The sequence below is a fragment of the Rhamphochromis longiceps genome, linkage group LG22, assembly GCF_057381845.1.
Source record: "Rhamphochromis longiceps isolate RC_006_pf linkage group LG22, R_longiceps_female_GT1.1, whole genome shotgun sequence".
Lineage (NCBI taxonomy): Eukaryota > Metazoa > Chordata > Actinopteri > Cichliformes > Cichlidae > Rhamphochromis > Rhamphochromis longiceps.
In genome coordinates, this window is record NC_140577.1 from 19,277,387 (window position 1) to 19,292,918 (window position 15,532).

General features: G+C 40.9%; 1 long non-coding RNA gene across 1 annotated transcript in view; it reads right to left on the reverse strand.

Moving 5' to 3' along the window:
* Positions 1-274: 274 nt before the first annotated feature.
* Positions 275-15,532, reverse strand: part of LOC146643934 (uncharacterized) — a 99,141-nt gene continuing 83,883 nt past the window's right edge. Inside the window, exon 3 of the long non-coding RNA XR_014909386.1 lies at positions 275-599. This is a non-coding gene — a long non-coding RNA (uncharacterized LOC146643934). The remainder of the gene's footprint in view (positions 600-15,532) is intronic.

A 15,532-nucleotide genomic window follows, 5' to 3' on the forward strand; every position in this document is an offset into this window, starting at 1 on the left:
TGATAAAGTTAAACACAAAAAAACAAAAGGATTAATCACCCATGTAACTGTGTCACTATATATCAGCATTAACAGGACCTCAGTTTGTATCTCAGACCTGCACAGCTTCCGTTTTAAACACTTGATGTACTCAGCTGCATAAAGAGCATGTCTGAGTTTCTCTAACACAATTAAATAAAACCTGATGAAGGTCAAAGGTCACAGTTTTCACAGTTTTTTGCAGATAGTGTGTTATTTACCATAAAGTGATGCAGAGTTATTCATGCCAGAGTAACCAGAGAGGATCATATCTTTTTAAATATATAACTTTCTACAGGACTGAATATAATATCTTTATGTAAAAGTCCGGAGCCTCTGGGGAGTATCCGAGTATTTATAACATTACACAAACCAAAGGTCTCCATCACAGTGTTCATGAAATGCTGGGTTTATCCATCTTCTGGGGCGGGTCTACAGAGGAGCTCTGAAGATTTCCCTGTGAGGGAGCTGCTGGTGAAGATCATGAGTCTGCTTGATCAATGCGATGAGCTTCAGTGTTCCTGGTGTTTCTTAAATGAAGCCTCTTTCAGTGGGTCAACAGAACTTCTGGCACAGGACAGCTGTGATGAAAGAAAGGGAAGAAGTTTCTCCAAACCTCTGGACCCAGAAACCCAGCTTGGTCCTGATGGTCTCCCTCACTAGTTTCTCTCCAGGGTGAATGTAGCTGTTATACATAATATGGATTATTATTAAATGAAAAAAACACATTAGACTACACTATTGAAACCTTCTGCTGCTGTTTTTAAAGTTTCCATGTTACCAGGATGTAGACTAGAGATTTAAACAGTTTTAGATCCATTACACTCAGTCTTAAATGTTAAAATCTCAAAGGACAGCATTATATTTTTGATATTAACAGTAACTCTGGGCTTCTGTGGAGTGTGTAGCCGATCTCATCGCTGTCTAAAAATGGATAAAAAAACCCAAAAGAAGTGCTGAATCCTTCAATAACACAGACTATTAGAGTAGCAGCTGTCTGTGTGAAGCACTTGCTGCAGGGTTGCGCCATGAATGTATTCAGCTGCCAACAAAAAGCAGGACTCAGTGCAGGCAACTGCCATGAGTCTGACGATGTTGGGGTGAGACAGTCTCCTAATAAAACAGAAACATCTCCGAATAAAAAACAAAAAAATCACATTTCACCACTGTCGCTAGCTAGAATGAATTAGCCAGACAAAAATAGTACTGATTTGGTTTCGTACAAAACTAGCTTTCCTTCTCTGATATGTAACTTTCACAACATACTGTAACCGCAACTTAATATAAGAAGCAGGGGCAGGGTTGGAATTGTGACATAAAAAACCCCCCAAAGATCACTAAAAGAAATTTAATTTGTAATTCTAAATAAATTCTAAATGCATTTAGGACGTTTTTTTTACTCACTTTATGTCTCTTCTTTTTTTCTGTCCTACAACATAGGTTACAATTACATTAGCATGACCAATTATGCAAATTAGGCAATGACGTCATTTAGCGACTTCTAGCGACTTTTAGGACAGCCAATAGCGATTTTCCTTACTGAGGAGTTGGCAACACTGGTCCCATTTGACAAGCCTCTCACCTCCGGCCTTTAAGCGGCCCTTGTGGACCGTTAAGGCTGTGCACTTTAAGGCTGCAGACCCTGAATTGTGTCGTTAGGAGCCTGAACCGCAGTAAAACTCTGGTGAGGTCAATGACCTTACGCTCTCCCACTGTCACACGTTGATGACGTATTTGGAAATCAATTCGGGTGGGACCAGTGTTGCCAACTCCTCAGTAAGAAAAATCGCTATTGGTTGTCCTAAAAGTCACTAGAAGTCGCTAAATGATGTCATTTCCTAATTTGCATAATTGGTCATGCTAATATAATTGTAACCTACGCTGTTGGAGAGAGAAATAACATCGCGGTAGAGACATGAAGTCAGTAAAAAACGTCTTAAATGCATTTAGAATTTATTTAGAACTACAAATTAAATTTCTTTTAGCAATTATTGTTTTTTTAATGTCACAATTCCAACCCTGCTCCTTTATCCGAGCTTGGACCGGCAAAAGTGACCCGAAACAGGCACTCTGGTGGAGTTATTGTGTGTGTGTAGTTTTAAACTTTGTGGTCCACAAAACAACATAACAGTAAAAGAACTGACTGCGTTACAGTCAGTGCAGGAGCCCTGCCCTGATAGCAGCTGGGGGAGGACTATCCTCCGCCTGTGAGCGCTTTGGCACGGGCGAGGTGCCCACCGCAGCACCCGCTGCTTATTGAGAGTAAGAGCGATACGAGCTTTCATGTCAAAAAGTCGTCATAAATAAGTCTCTAATAACGCCAGAAAAAGTCGCCAGATTTGTTGCTAGTCACGTTTCAGAAAAAAAGTCGCTAAGGTGGTCTGAAAACTCGCTAAATATAGCAACAAAGTCGCTAAGTTGGCAACACTGGGTGGGACATGACAACACCACCACCTGCAGGAAGATTTTCTCTCTGGTACCTTGTGTTCTGATACCTGACAACTTTTTTCTTGAGAACTGAGACCTGACAATTTTTTGTCTGATACCTGACAACTTTTTTCTTGAGAACTGAGACCTGACAATTTTTTGTCTGATACCTGACAACTTTTTTCTTGAGAACTGAGACCTGACATTTTTTTGTCTGATACCTGACAACTTTTTTTCTTGAGACCTGACGATGTCCTAAAATGTTCACTGTATACAGGAGTACTGGCAGCACATGGAGATTAAAAGTGAAGAACAATTTTTTTTAATTCAAGGCAAATATAAAATAAATTAAAAATTATCACTTGGAGAAGGTGATTGAACAGTTACAAAGGATGATGTAGTAATAACTCAAAACCAGCACAGAGAAAGCCTATGAAAATATGTCTTTATGAGGGATTTAAAGGACTAGCTTGAGCTTGTTGATCTCATCTCCTCAGACTAGTAGTTCAGAAAAAGCCTGGTGTGGGATGACCAGCAGAGCCTTGGCTGAAGACCTCAGGTCATGACCATGGGTGTATGTGAAATACAGTTTGGTATGAGCTCTAGAATCTTTAAATCAGGTCTAAAATGAACGGGTAGCCACTGAAGAGAAGCTAAAATAAGAGTGGATCAGGTACAGTTTGTATTAACTTTTTTGGCTCAGGCAAGTGTATAGTGACTTGTAGCAGTTTAATCCAGAGATAAAAACATGTATCAATGTCTCCGGATTTATTTTTGATGAAGCTGAGCTTAACTTACTAAAATAACATGGGTGAGATAACTGACATGCTTATAAAAGCTGAGGTGGTTGTCAAAGACACCAAGGTTTTTACAATATTGGCCTAACTTCATTAGTGAGGAGCTCAGATGTTTAGTTTGTGTGTGTGGTTGATGCATCAGGGCCAGTAACTATTACAGTCTGTGCCATCCAGCGTTTAATATCTCAGATCATTCAGAGCATTTAGTTTAGGAATGCTACTGTGGTTTAAAGAGATGAACAGCAGATACAGTGTGCAAACAAGTGGGATGTCGGCAACATGGCTGCCCAGAAGTTTTCTATAAATCTGAACTGGTGAACAGATCGTCAGCTCGATAATTAGGGCCCGGGGTGACCAGAGAGCACAGTGAACGAGCTCGTAAGAAAGCCATCCAGCGTCTCAGAGTGACGCTGAAAAACTAGTTCATGCTTTTATTACTTCCAGGCTGGACTACTGTAATTCATTATTATCAGGATGTCCAAAAAACTCACTGAAAAGCCTTCAGCTAATCCAAAATGCTGCAGCAAGAGTGCTGACAGGGACTAGAAAGAGAGAGCATATTTCTCCTGTTTTGGCTTCCCTTCATTGGCTTCCTGTTAAATCCAGAATTGAATTCAAAATCCTGCTCCTCACATACAAGGTCTTAAATAATCAGGCCCCATCTTATCTTAATGACCTTGTAGTACCATATCACCCTATTAGAGCACTTCGGTCTCGCTCTGCAGGCCTACTTGTTGTTCCTAGAGTATTTAAAAGTAGAATGGGAGTCAGAGCCTTCAGTTTTCAGGCCCCTCTTCTGTGGAACCAGCTTCCAGTTTGGATTCGGGAGACAGACACTATCTCTACTTTCAAGATTAGACTTAAAACTTTCCTTTTTGCTAAAGCATATAGTTAGGGCTGGACCAGGTGACCCTGAATCCTCCCTTAGTTATGCTGCAATAGACGTAGGCTGCCGGGGGATTCCCATGATGCATTGAGTTTTTCCTTTCCAGTCACCTTTCTCACTCACTATGTATTAATAGACCTCTCTGCATTGAATCATATCTGTTATTAACCTCTGTCTCTCTTCCACAGCATGTCTTTTATCCTGTCTTCCTTCTCTCACCCCAACCGGTCGCAGCAGATGGCCGCCCCTCCCTGAGCCTGGTTCTGCTGGAGGTTTCTTCCTGTTAAAAGGGAGTTTTTCCTTCCCACTGTCGCCAAAGTGCTTGCTCATAGGGGGTCATATGATTGTTGGGTTTTTCTCTGTATCTATGAAGCGCCTTGAGGCGACTTTTGTTGTGATTTGGCGCTATATACATAAAATTGAATTGAATTGAATTGAACATGTTTGGTTTGATTATGTTGATCATTCCTAGTATTCCTGATGACAGAACTGACCATATGATCATTACTCAGTTTAACCCCCCTCTAGCATGGAAAAATCAATCATACAATTATAAAATTATTTATTTTGCAATAATCACTAATTTATTAATTTATTAGCACAATAGCCTAAATTCATCTTTGCTCAGTTGCTGATATAAATCATAAAAATCCCCCACGTTTGACATTTTTAAATTCACAACACACAACAAATGCTATTTTTTTCTGTTTCAGAATGATTCACAGATGTATTAAAGCATAACCTGTCCACCCCGTTGCCGCTATTTACAGTATAAACTTGTATTTCTTGTAATTTTGATCATATAGTTGAAAAGGTTGTGCATCACATGAGTAATAATGGCTGACTTAAGCACAAACGGTCCTTCTTCTGCTGTTCATCCTGTTGCTGTTTGCACAGTAAATATGGGCACACAGTAGTAGGAGGGTTGGTCATTGATGTGGTGATAAATATTTCTAATACTTTATGGTTATTATTTTTATTTAATAGATTTGTGGAACTTTTAAACCTTTACAGGATTGGACAGGGTTAGTTAGGGATGATTCAAATGTCAAGTTCAAAGGGCATTTCATCTACTGAAATTTTACTTAATTTACTTTGTAGCCATAAAATCAAATCAAAACTGTATTTTAGAAAAAGTTCACAAGTGTGGCATCTTGTTTTTAATCCATCCTCTCTAAGGCCTTTGTTTGTAAAGTAGCTGATCACAGAGACTGTAATGGATTTCTAGAGACAAAAAAACATTACGGAGCCATTAGGGTGAAATCATCAGGAAGCAATCCACAAGCAATCAGTGATCAATATACGTGCTGGTTCTCAGAGGCGTTGGGGCATGTCTTGTGTCCATTAATACAATTTCCCCAAGTGCTCTTCATTCACTACATCTTTATCACAGAGAGCCACGCCGATCAGCCCACACATAAATCATCCAGTGGGTTTTAACCCCTTTAGAGCACGCACCTCTTTGTCTTGCTGGATGGAAAGATGGTTGTGTATAATTAATGCTGGTGGGGTGAGTCGAGGTGTTAGGTCTTAGAAATCTGCCGCACACCCCTTCTATCTCTGAGCATGTGCGCTGCAGGGCGGCACATGCTCACGCATCAGCATCTGTCATTAACTTGACCCAGAGAAATGCCTTGATTTCTTTTCCTGTGCCTCTTTTGTCTGCAACTTATTCTCCAACTCTCTCTCATTTCCCCCTCGATTCCTCCTTTTGAACTCTCTGCTCTCTCTTTGCTCTTCTCCTTATCGCCCTTTCACTCTCCTACAGTACACTTCCTACTCAGAATTTGTTTGGTGAAGAATATTATGCTTGCGATGAATGTGAGTGTGTTCATCGGATATATATATATATAAAAACACCCAGCACGCCCCTGCGGGCGGTTTATCCTTCAAGCTCGGGTCCTCTACCAGAGGCCTGGGAGCTTGAGGGTCCTGCGCAGTATCTTAGCTGTTCCCAGGACTGCGCTCTTCTGGACAGAGATCTCCGATGTTGTTCCCGGGATCTGCTGGAGCCACTCGCCTAGCTTGGGAGTCACCGCACCTAGTGCTCCGATTACCACGGGGACCACCGTTACCTTCACCCTCCACATCCTCTCGAGCTCTTCTCTGAGCCCTTGGTATTTCTCCAGCTTCTCGTGTTCCTTCTTCCTGATATTGCTGTCATTCGGAACCGCTACATCGATCACTACGGCCGTCTTCTTCTGTTTGTCTACCACCACTATGTCCGGTTGGTTAGCCACCACCATTTTGTCCGTCTGTATCTGGAAGTCCCACAGGATCTTAGCTCGGTCATTCTCCACCACCCTTGGGGGCATCTCCCATTTTGACCTCGGGACTTCCAGGTTATACTCGGCACAGATGTTCCTGTACACTATGCCGGCCACTTGGTTATGGCGTTCCATGTATGCCTTGCCTGCTAGCATCTTGCACCCTGCTGTTATGTGCTGGATTGTCTCTGGGGCATCTTTACACAGCCTGCACCTGGGGTCTTGCCTGGTGTGATAGACCCCAGCCTCTATGGATCTTGTACTCAGAGCTTGTTCTTGTGCTGCCATGATTAGTGCCTCTGTGCTGTCTTTCAGTCCAGCTTTGTCCAGCCACTGGTAGGATTTCTGGATATCAGCCACCTCCTCTATCTGCCGGTGGTACATACCGTGCAGGGGCCTGTCCTTCCATGATGGTTCCTCGTTTCCCTCCTCTTTCTTGGGTTTCTGCTGCCTGAGGTATTCACTGAGCACTTGGTCAGTTGGGGCCATCTTCCCAATGTATTCTTGGATGTTCGTTGTCTCATCCTGGACTGTGGTGCTGACACTCACCAGTCCCCGGCCCCCTTCCTTCCGCTTAGCGTACAGCCTCAGGGTGCTGGACTTGGGGTGAAACCCTCCATGCATGGTAAGGAGCTTTCTTGTCTTTATGTCAGTGGCTTCTATCTCCTCCTTTGGCCAGCCTATTACCCCAGCAGGGTACCTGATCACGGGCAGGGCGTACGTGTTGATGGCCCGGATCTTGTTCTTACCATTCAGCTGACTCCTCAGGACTTGCCTGACCCTCTGCAGGTACTTGGTGGTTGCAGCTTTTCTAGCGGCCTCTTCATGGTTCCCATTCGCCTGTGGGATCCCCAGGTACTTGTAACTGTCCTCTATGTCTGCAATGTTGCCTTCTGGTAGTTCAATCCCCTCAGTTCTGACTACCTTCCCTCTCTTTGATACCATCCGACTACACTTCTCCAGTCCGAACGACATTCCAATGTCATTGCTGTATAGCCTGGTAGTGTGGATCAGTGAATCGATGTCTCGTTCACTCTTGGCATACAGCTTGATGTCATCCATGTACAGGAGGTGGCTGACAACTGCTCCGTTTCGTAGTCGGTATCCGTAGCCAGTCTTGTTAATGATCTCACTGAGGGGGTTCAGGCCTATGCAGAACAGCAGTGGGGACAGAGCATCTCCTTGGTAGATCCCGCACTTGATGGTGACTTGTGCTATGGGCTTGGAGTTGGCCTCTAGTGTTGTACGCCACATCCCCATTGAGTTCCTGATGAAGGCTCTTAGGGTCCCATTGATCTTGTACAATTCTAGGCATTCCAGTATCCAGCTGTGGGGCATTGAGTCATAGGCCTTCTTGTAATCAATCCAGGCAGTGCACAGGTTGGTCAGTCTGGTCTTGCAGTCTCGGCTGATTGTTCTGTCTACCAGTAGCTGGTGTTTTGCGCCTCTGGTATTCTTGCCAATTCCTTTCTGTGTCCCGCTCATGTATTGACCCATGTGCCTGTTCATCTTAGCCGATATGATGCCTGACAGGAGCTTCCATGTAGTACTGATATATATATATATATATATATATATATATATATATATATATATATATATATATATATATATATTCTTTTTGCTTGCCTTTGTGTGTTTGGATCTCTTCATACCCACTAATTAGAATGACAGTTTCTATTAATAGTTTGGGGCTAATGTGCAAAAGCGTGACTCTGGCTTTCTTGTGAGCTCGTTCACTGTGCTCTCTGGTCACCCTGGGCCCTAATTATCGAGCTGACGATCTGACATCCGACCACTAAAACAGAGACGACACATTGACATATTGTCACATCCAACTTTAGCCTGGATCTTTTTAAACTTGAGGTTATGCTCCATTCCACAGACTGGTTTTATCTTTGCTAGTCGTGCCTAAGAATTTATGAACATTTGCTTAGAAACTGTATGATAAAACTGGGTTCTCCTATATCTGAAAATCTTTGAACAGAAAATTCATTGCTTGTATATATAATTAATAGTTTGCAGATTATGCTTTCAGAGAATTCTGCATGACGGAAGAGATCAATCAATCAGAGATAAGAGGGCAGTGGACAGTGGGTGTGGTAGCCTTTCACTAGCCTATGTATTATTGATTTCATTCCAAATGTGGTATGATAATACTGCTGCCACATGTTGCTATAGTAAGTATGAAGTACACTCATTAGCATACACATATACTGAAACGATGATATCTTATTTTGTGGATCCAGCTTCTGTCTGTTTTCTTTGTCCAAAAGCAGATAATTTCCTTGTTTTCCCTTCAAGAAGAACCTTTGCAGCTATCATACACACTTTTTGCAAATCCATGGTTCACCGTTACACCAAACGCAATATTTTGATGAAAATACGATCTGCATATTTGCTTTGTATACACAGTCACATTTACTTGCGATACGTTCAACCTTCAGGCATGTGGAATTGCTGTTAAAATGATCATCTTTGCTCTTGGAGCTCCTATGCTGTAGATGACGTTAGAAAGATTCATTGTAAGTGTGATTATGTAAGACACGGTTCTTGCTATTACTAGGACTTGACAGTAATCAAAATAGTGTCCTCCCACAGCACAGCTGCAACTGAAGCTCCTTTGAAGGCAGTGGCCTACTTTATGCAGTCTCTTCTCATACTCTTGATTTAATTTCAGAATGGAATAAGAAAGGCTGCGATAACCCCTTTGACCAGGACAAATGTAGCCTGCCCATTCAAGATTATCTCTCCAGGGTGCACAGCAGAGAGCAACCTTTAAATCAGAAACACACAGTGTATTTTTTGGGGCCATTTGGAGACAATGGGCCTGCAAAATCCTACAGGCTTTATTTTCTATAGTGGTGTTTGTTCAAGAAATTGGCCACACTGCATGTCATGTTTTGACACTTTTGCTGTAATTATTACATTCAAGCTACCAGGTGCCTGGGCTGAAGGAAAAAAATGTGTTGCCATATCAATTCAACCATTACAAGGTGGGCAAGCGGATGAGAATCCCCTTATTTTCTGGGAAAACAATTCTGTCCTCCTCTATGCATGATTATAGAGATAACCATATAACATTAAATAATATAATATGTGTACTCTCAGCTGTGATGGTGATTATATGCGCAAAACAATACATTCTGAAGTTTGGAAAAAGTGGACTCCCCCTCATGTGCTTCACAGTGGTTTGGTCCACTGCCTGCCATTCCTAAACTCCTATACTTTGCAGTGATGAACCTCTAAAACAAAGGGTTGTGAGACATTGTTCTTATTGCCTACTGTTCAGTAGCACAAGTTGAAACCAGACTGCATTTTGTCAGCTTCATTACCTCCCAGTTGAATCATGCAGTTGCCATATTGTTACAGGGTAGCTACGTCTCCTAATAGTGTTTTTGTAGGTAGGAGTTCCGCTCACAATTAAAATCATTATAATTTGCTGAATTTCCAAGCAATTTCTAAGTGATTTCCCTGGTATTTATTTTTGATAGAATTCTCTAATTTCCAACACCCCTGCTGGCCACATATCTAAGCATCTGTTTTTCTTGTTGAAGATAAATAGCAGCCACACTGAAAACCCCTGTAGGCCACAGACAACAGTTGCTGCTGAATAAAATGCTATATATTTGTTTTATGTCTGCAGAATGTGATAATATTCCAATTCTGGCAAAATGTTACTTATTTCCCAAGTTGACTTAAACCAAACAAACGCCTGTAGTGACACTGGATCCTGTGATAGTACTTAAAATTATTCAAAGGGTTTCGGGAAACCCTGGCTGATTGGGACCCACACCCAGTTTCACACCTTGGCTCAGGCGATTAGAGGATCATCAGGGGGTCCTTTTGTCCCTCTGTGGGGGGTTACTCCCACTAGGTTTATATCTGGGACTCTCCACCATTTGACCTTAGAACTGAAGAAGCTTCTCGGATGAGAGGTGAAACGTCTTCAAGCAACTTAAAGAAGTCCAGACGCTTTTCTTTGCAAGCTTCTTTGACTACGATGACCTGGATGACTGAGAACCTTCACAGACATACTTAAAATTATCAACTATAATACATTATAGTAAAAATAATACTCACACAGTAAAAATACTAAACTATTACACAAAATTATCCTGGTTTGCTGACAAACAGAGGAAACCTGCTCATGTGTAATGGAGCAAAGCCCTAACTGTACGCCCCAGTTACTTTCGGTGTTTAGTAGTTTTCTCTACCTTGATATCTACGGGCTGATTTATGTTTCAGCTGAATCAAAGTCTTTAATGATAATGCTACCTAACAAATAAGGATATATTAGAACTAAATTTAGCAGTTCTAATCTATTTAATATATATAAAAGTATAGTCACTGTACTGTGCAAAATTTTACTAACTTACTTACTTAGTTCTTTGCTTGGTTAGCTGTTTTAATTCTTGATATTAAGTGTTAAGCTAGTCACATTAGCTTGACAATTACTATCAAGTTTTAAACCTAGCAGTGAGATTGATCTACTGCCAACTGGTAACATCTTTTTTGTCCTTCACCCCCAGCTGGTCTCAACAGATGCCCCTCCTCCCCTGGTTTTATCAGAGGGTTCTTCCTATTAAAAGGGAGTTTTCCCTTCCCACTGTCACCAAGTGCTTGCTCATAGAGGGTTATATGATTGTTTGGGGTTTACTCTCTGTTATTGTTGGGCGGTTACCTGACAATATGAGGCGACTGTTGTTATAATTCGGTGCTATACAAATAAAATTGGATTGAATTGAATCTGTCTGATGAATTCAGTCTAGCTACCTTTGGACTCTTGGTATATTATACAACAGCTACTGAAAAGCAATTCAGTGCATTTAGACAAGTAGACATGGCCAAGACATCTTACTGAAGTTCAAATTGAGAAGAATGGGAAAGAGATCTAAGTGACTCTGAATGTGGCATGCTTGTTGGTGACAACAAGGCAACATTCAGAAGGTAGCATCAAAATTTGATGTAAACAACATGAAACCATTGGATCCATCCTGCCTTGGATCAGTACTGTAGATACAGGTTGTTGGTAAAATGTATTTTATAGCATTGAGTAAAAGCACCTTATTTCAGCATCACTCTGTCCAGCTTTAGCTTGAGTCAATTCTAAGCCGAATGGCTGCTAAAAGTGAGGATATACACAGCCCTATAAGACCAGTACCCTTAGCCCCAGGTTACAAGGCCGTGTCCTGCTGTTAGTGGTCTGTAATCTGATCACTACATGGTGGTGTGATGTTTAAATTCAGTTTCTTGTATTTCAAGACAGCTGCATTGGATTGGATTAATGCAGTTATGAAGAACCTAAAAGCTTTTTTCTTGAACATTTTAAAATACGCTTCTTTTATGTATTCTTTAACCTGCTGAAAACTTGGTGTGCCATGGGCCTAAACTATCCCTATATGAGTATATTTACGAATGGTTAATATTATCCTTGTGGGATATTTTAAAGGGACTTATTGTGCTAATTTCATTATCTTACTGTGAGCCTTGATGCAGGTTCTCAATTAATTCAGTGTCCAAAAAAGCTTTTTTTTTTTAGCTCCTCCCTTTCTTTCTATTAATTGGCTGCCCCTCGCAACCAAAAAGGTTTAAACAGGAAGTAGTTGGGGATGATTAGAGCCAGAACTGTTTGCCTGCGATGACCTTTTGACTGCAAAGAAGGATATCCACTCCCACTGTGATTACACAATACGAAAAACTGCCTGAAGTTGAGAATTTAAAGCAGTTTGAAGCAATAAATTGCATGCACATATGCTGGTATAAATATTTTAAACTTTGCCTATGTTTAATAGGAACATACACCACTGTAACAGTATGCTACAGAAACTAATAAAAAGCATATGGTCACACATGACATATACAGTAAGTGGGTAAATCAAGGTCATAAGAAGTTTCAGTGGCAAGTTTTCCAACAAATCCAATGCGATACATGCCTTTTTCTTGAACCCAGAGGGAAATTTCTTAGTTGATAGTCTGTGGTCTTTTCATAAAACATGCATTCTCTACTGCCTTGCATGGAGCACGCTGTGCTGAAAAATCGCTCTTCAACTTGTTGGTATGCATGGAATTTGCAGGACTGTGACTGCAGATTCTGAAACCAATTATTCAAATAGCTGCCACTGTAACTGGCAGGGCAAGCGTGTCGAGAACAAGGGAAAGAAGCATCTCAGAGATTCATAATAAAATGTGCCCTCCCTATGCAGTGGATTTGCATTCTGAGATAAAGTCCGTGTCCTTGGGTTGGAGTTTTAAAATCTGTCATATCTGGGATGACTCGAAACCACGATGCTGATCTGGACTAAATGAAGGTCTGCCCTATCTTTTGCTTCCTGGCATATCAGTGCAGCCTTTTCATGGTGCTGTTTTTATGTTCAAGGATGTGGAATGTGATGCCAAGTTAAACTGAGCCTCTATTACTTACAAATAGAAATTAACATAACAGCCCTCTGCGGTTAAATGGTGAATTAGGGACAGGATGGATGGATATGTAGCCTTTCCACCTTCCCCCACTTCAGACTCTGCAGAAATATTCAGTGTGATTGAATTATAAGAAAAAAAAAGTTACTGATTGGGTGTCCAGTAAATCAGCCTTAAGTTTAGGCTGTTTGATTTCTGCTTTCTTACATACAAAACTGACTCAAGATATACTCAAGCACAACCATATGAACTATTTATCTCATTCTGAATGGCTGGCATTTAGAATTCATAGAGCATCCTGTAGCATATTGTCAGAGTTTTGGTGAGAGATGTCCACAGGCCACCCCATTAATCTCTATTAAACAGGGACGATGTCAGCCACATCTATATCTGTGTACGTGGATTGGATGATGCATTTGAGAGACTTTGTAAATTTGCATAAAAACTTGTTTTTGTTTTGTTTCCTGGTGATCTCTAAATGCATTATTACCCCAAACCAAACAAATCTGATATAGTCAAACACATTCACCCTACGCAAAAGCTGTTGTCCAAGCTGTTACATGTCACTGAATCCGCAGTCATAAAATTTCATCTTTGATTGCTCAAGTACCAACATCTGCATAATTATTTCACTGCGTGCCCTTCATACCGTGCGAGTATGTTCTCATTAGTGATGATATATTGGTTTGACATCTCGCTTAGTGAGGACGGGTAGATTGGAAGGCTGTGATTGAAACCTTAATGAATGATTCATAATCAGAAATGAAATGTACATTTTCATTTGGGAATCTGCAATCATTAGCTGGACACCCCATTAGCCGGACAGCATTTCTACATTTGGAAAAAAGAAAAGTAGCAATTTCTATGTAGAGGTCTTGATTGATTATACCTGAAAATGTCTGTAGGCACTGTTAAAATATAATCCATATTTTATTTGCAAATTTCCAGCACATGTTATTTCCAGTTGAAGTACTTTTTCCTCGCCTTGGATTTAAAGAGTTACGTTGCTCATGGATTTGAGGTCCACATCATTTCTACTGTACTTCATATTTCATGTTTGAAGCCATCTCAGTACTGGACGGTTGTTTTGAGCGGAGGATTGTTGTTTTGTGCAAAACAAACAGATGGGCCAGTGACTTGACCTACTTCTTCATCTGGACTTCTGAGTAGAAAAAAAGGAAAACTATCAAGAAGAGGGAAAATACAGCGCTGTGTGGATGAATGCAAAGCATATATTATTTATTATTTTTGATTTAACTCACTTCCTTTATTTGAGCGTTTTCTTGACTGTTTTGTACTCTTTTGACCTTTAATTGGAGCCAACTTGAGTTTTTCTTCTATTTTTAGCTCGTTGTTGATTAGCTTAAATGTGTCTGACCTCACAGGCCAAAAGGTGGGTCAAAACAGTAATCAGCCTCAGACAAAAAATGTGTTTTACTATTGGTGTTCCCACAATTAAGATGTCTTATTTTAGGTAAACATTTCATGCAAATCATATACTGGTCAGAAAGACAGAAAGAGAGAGATGTAGATTCCAGCATTCCTCCAGGGCTATAACAAATTTCCTTTGTGTGACATGTGATTGGAGCTTGTTGGACTTGTAATAAGTGACCCATGTTGTAAGAACTATGGTCAATATGGCAGAGGCCTATTGACCGTGAGAGTTCAATGCTTTAAATCCATAACGGTGAAGGAAATTGGCTGTGTTAAGGCGTTAGATTCAGATCATGATCAGGAGTGTTTTCTATGCAAAGCTTATTTCATACTGCCCACTTTTTGATGCCAGCTGAGCCCACAGAGGGAGTTCATTTGGAAAGATGTAATGCTTTCATGTGGTTTATTTTAATGCTACTGCTTATCTGCTTATCCTTGGAAGGATGATTAAAAATACGGAATTACCAGCATTGTTTAAAATGGGAAAGACCCGCATGTTTTCAGCTGTGTTGCACTTTGGACAACTCATCATGGAAGTAAAGCTGTTGCCTCATCCCCGTTGTTTTGCAAATGTAGAGCAAAGCTCAGTTCGCACCTCTGACTTTCCAATGAGACAATATTCGTGCCATGCGCCACATTGGGAAAATACATTATATTCTCATTTGTGCTTCATTCATATGCTCCTCTCCCCCCCCCCCCCCCCCCCCCATTTTTTTTTCATTTTTTAAAATGTAATGTTCATTGTAACTGTGGATGTGATACTGTGACTGTGTAGGTCAAACTGCCTTTGTTTTGAGATACGTTTGAAGCTGATGACTTGAAAGGCCTCCGTATTTTTTCCCACATGTGGTGAAGAGTTACCCGCGGCAGCATATTCTCTTCTCTTCCCACGCGTGTTTAACAATACCAGGAAATGTGCTGCGAGCTATTGCGTCGACTGGCTTTTTTCTTTTTTATTGGGGAGGGGGAACCACTTTCCTTTCCTGCCGGAGAAATGTAATGTTTGCACATATTGGACATGAATAAGAAAGCGTATCCTCTGCCCTGAGGCTGTACAGGTAAAGGGCTAATGTACACGTGACAATGGAAGAAGAGACAACTTCAGCTACGCTACCGCCGAATGCTAGTCCGTACCGTGCGCTGTCCATGGTGCTGAAATACTTCCTTGTTACTCCAATATATGGCAGTGTTTTCCAAGTATTTTACATATTTATGTAGTTATTTTTTTAATTATTGTTGGTAATAATAATAATAATAATAATAATAATAATAATAATAATAAT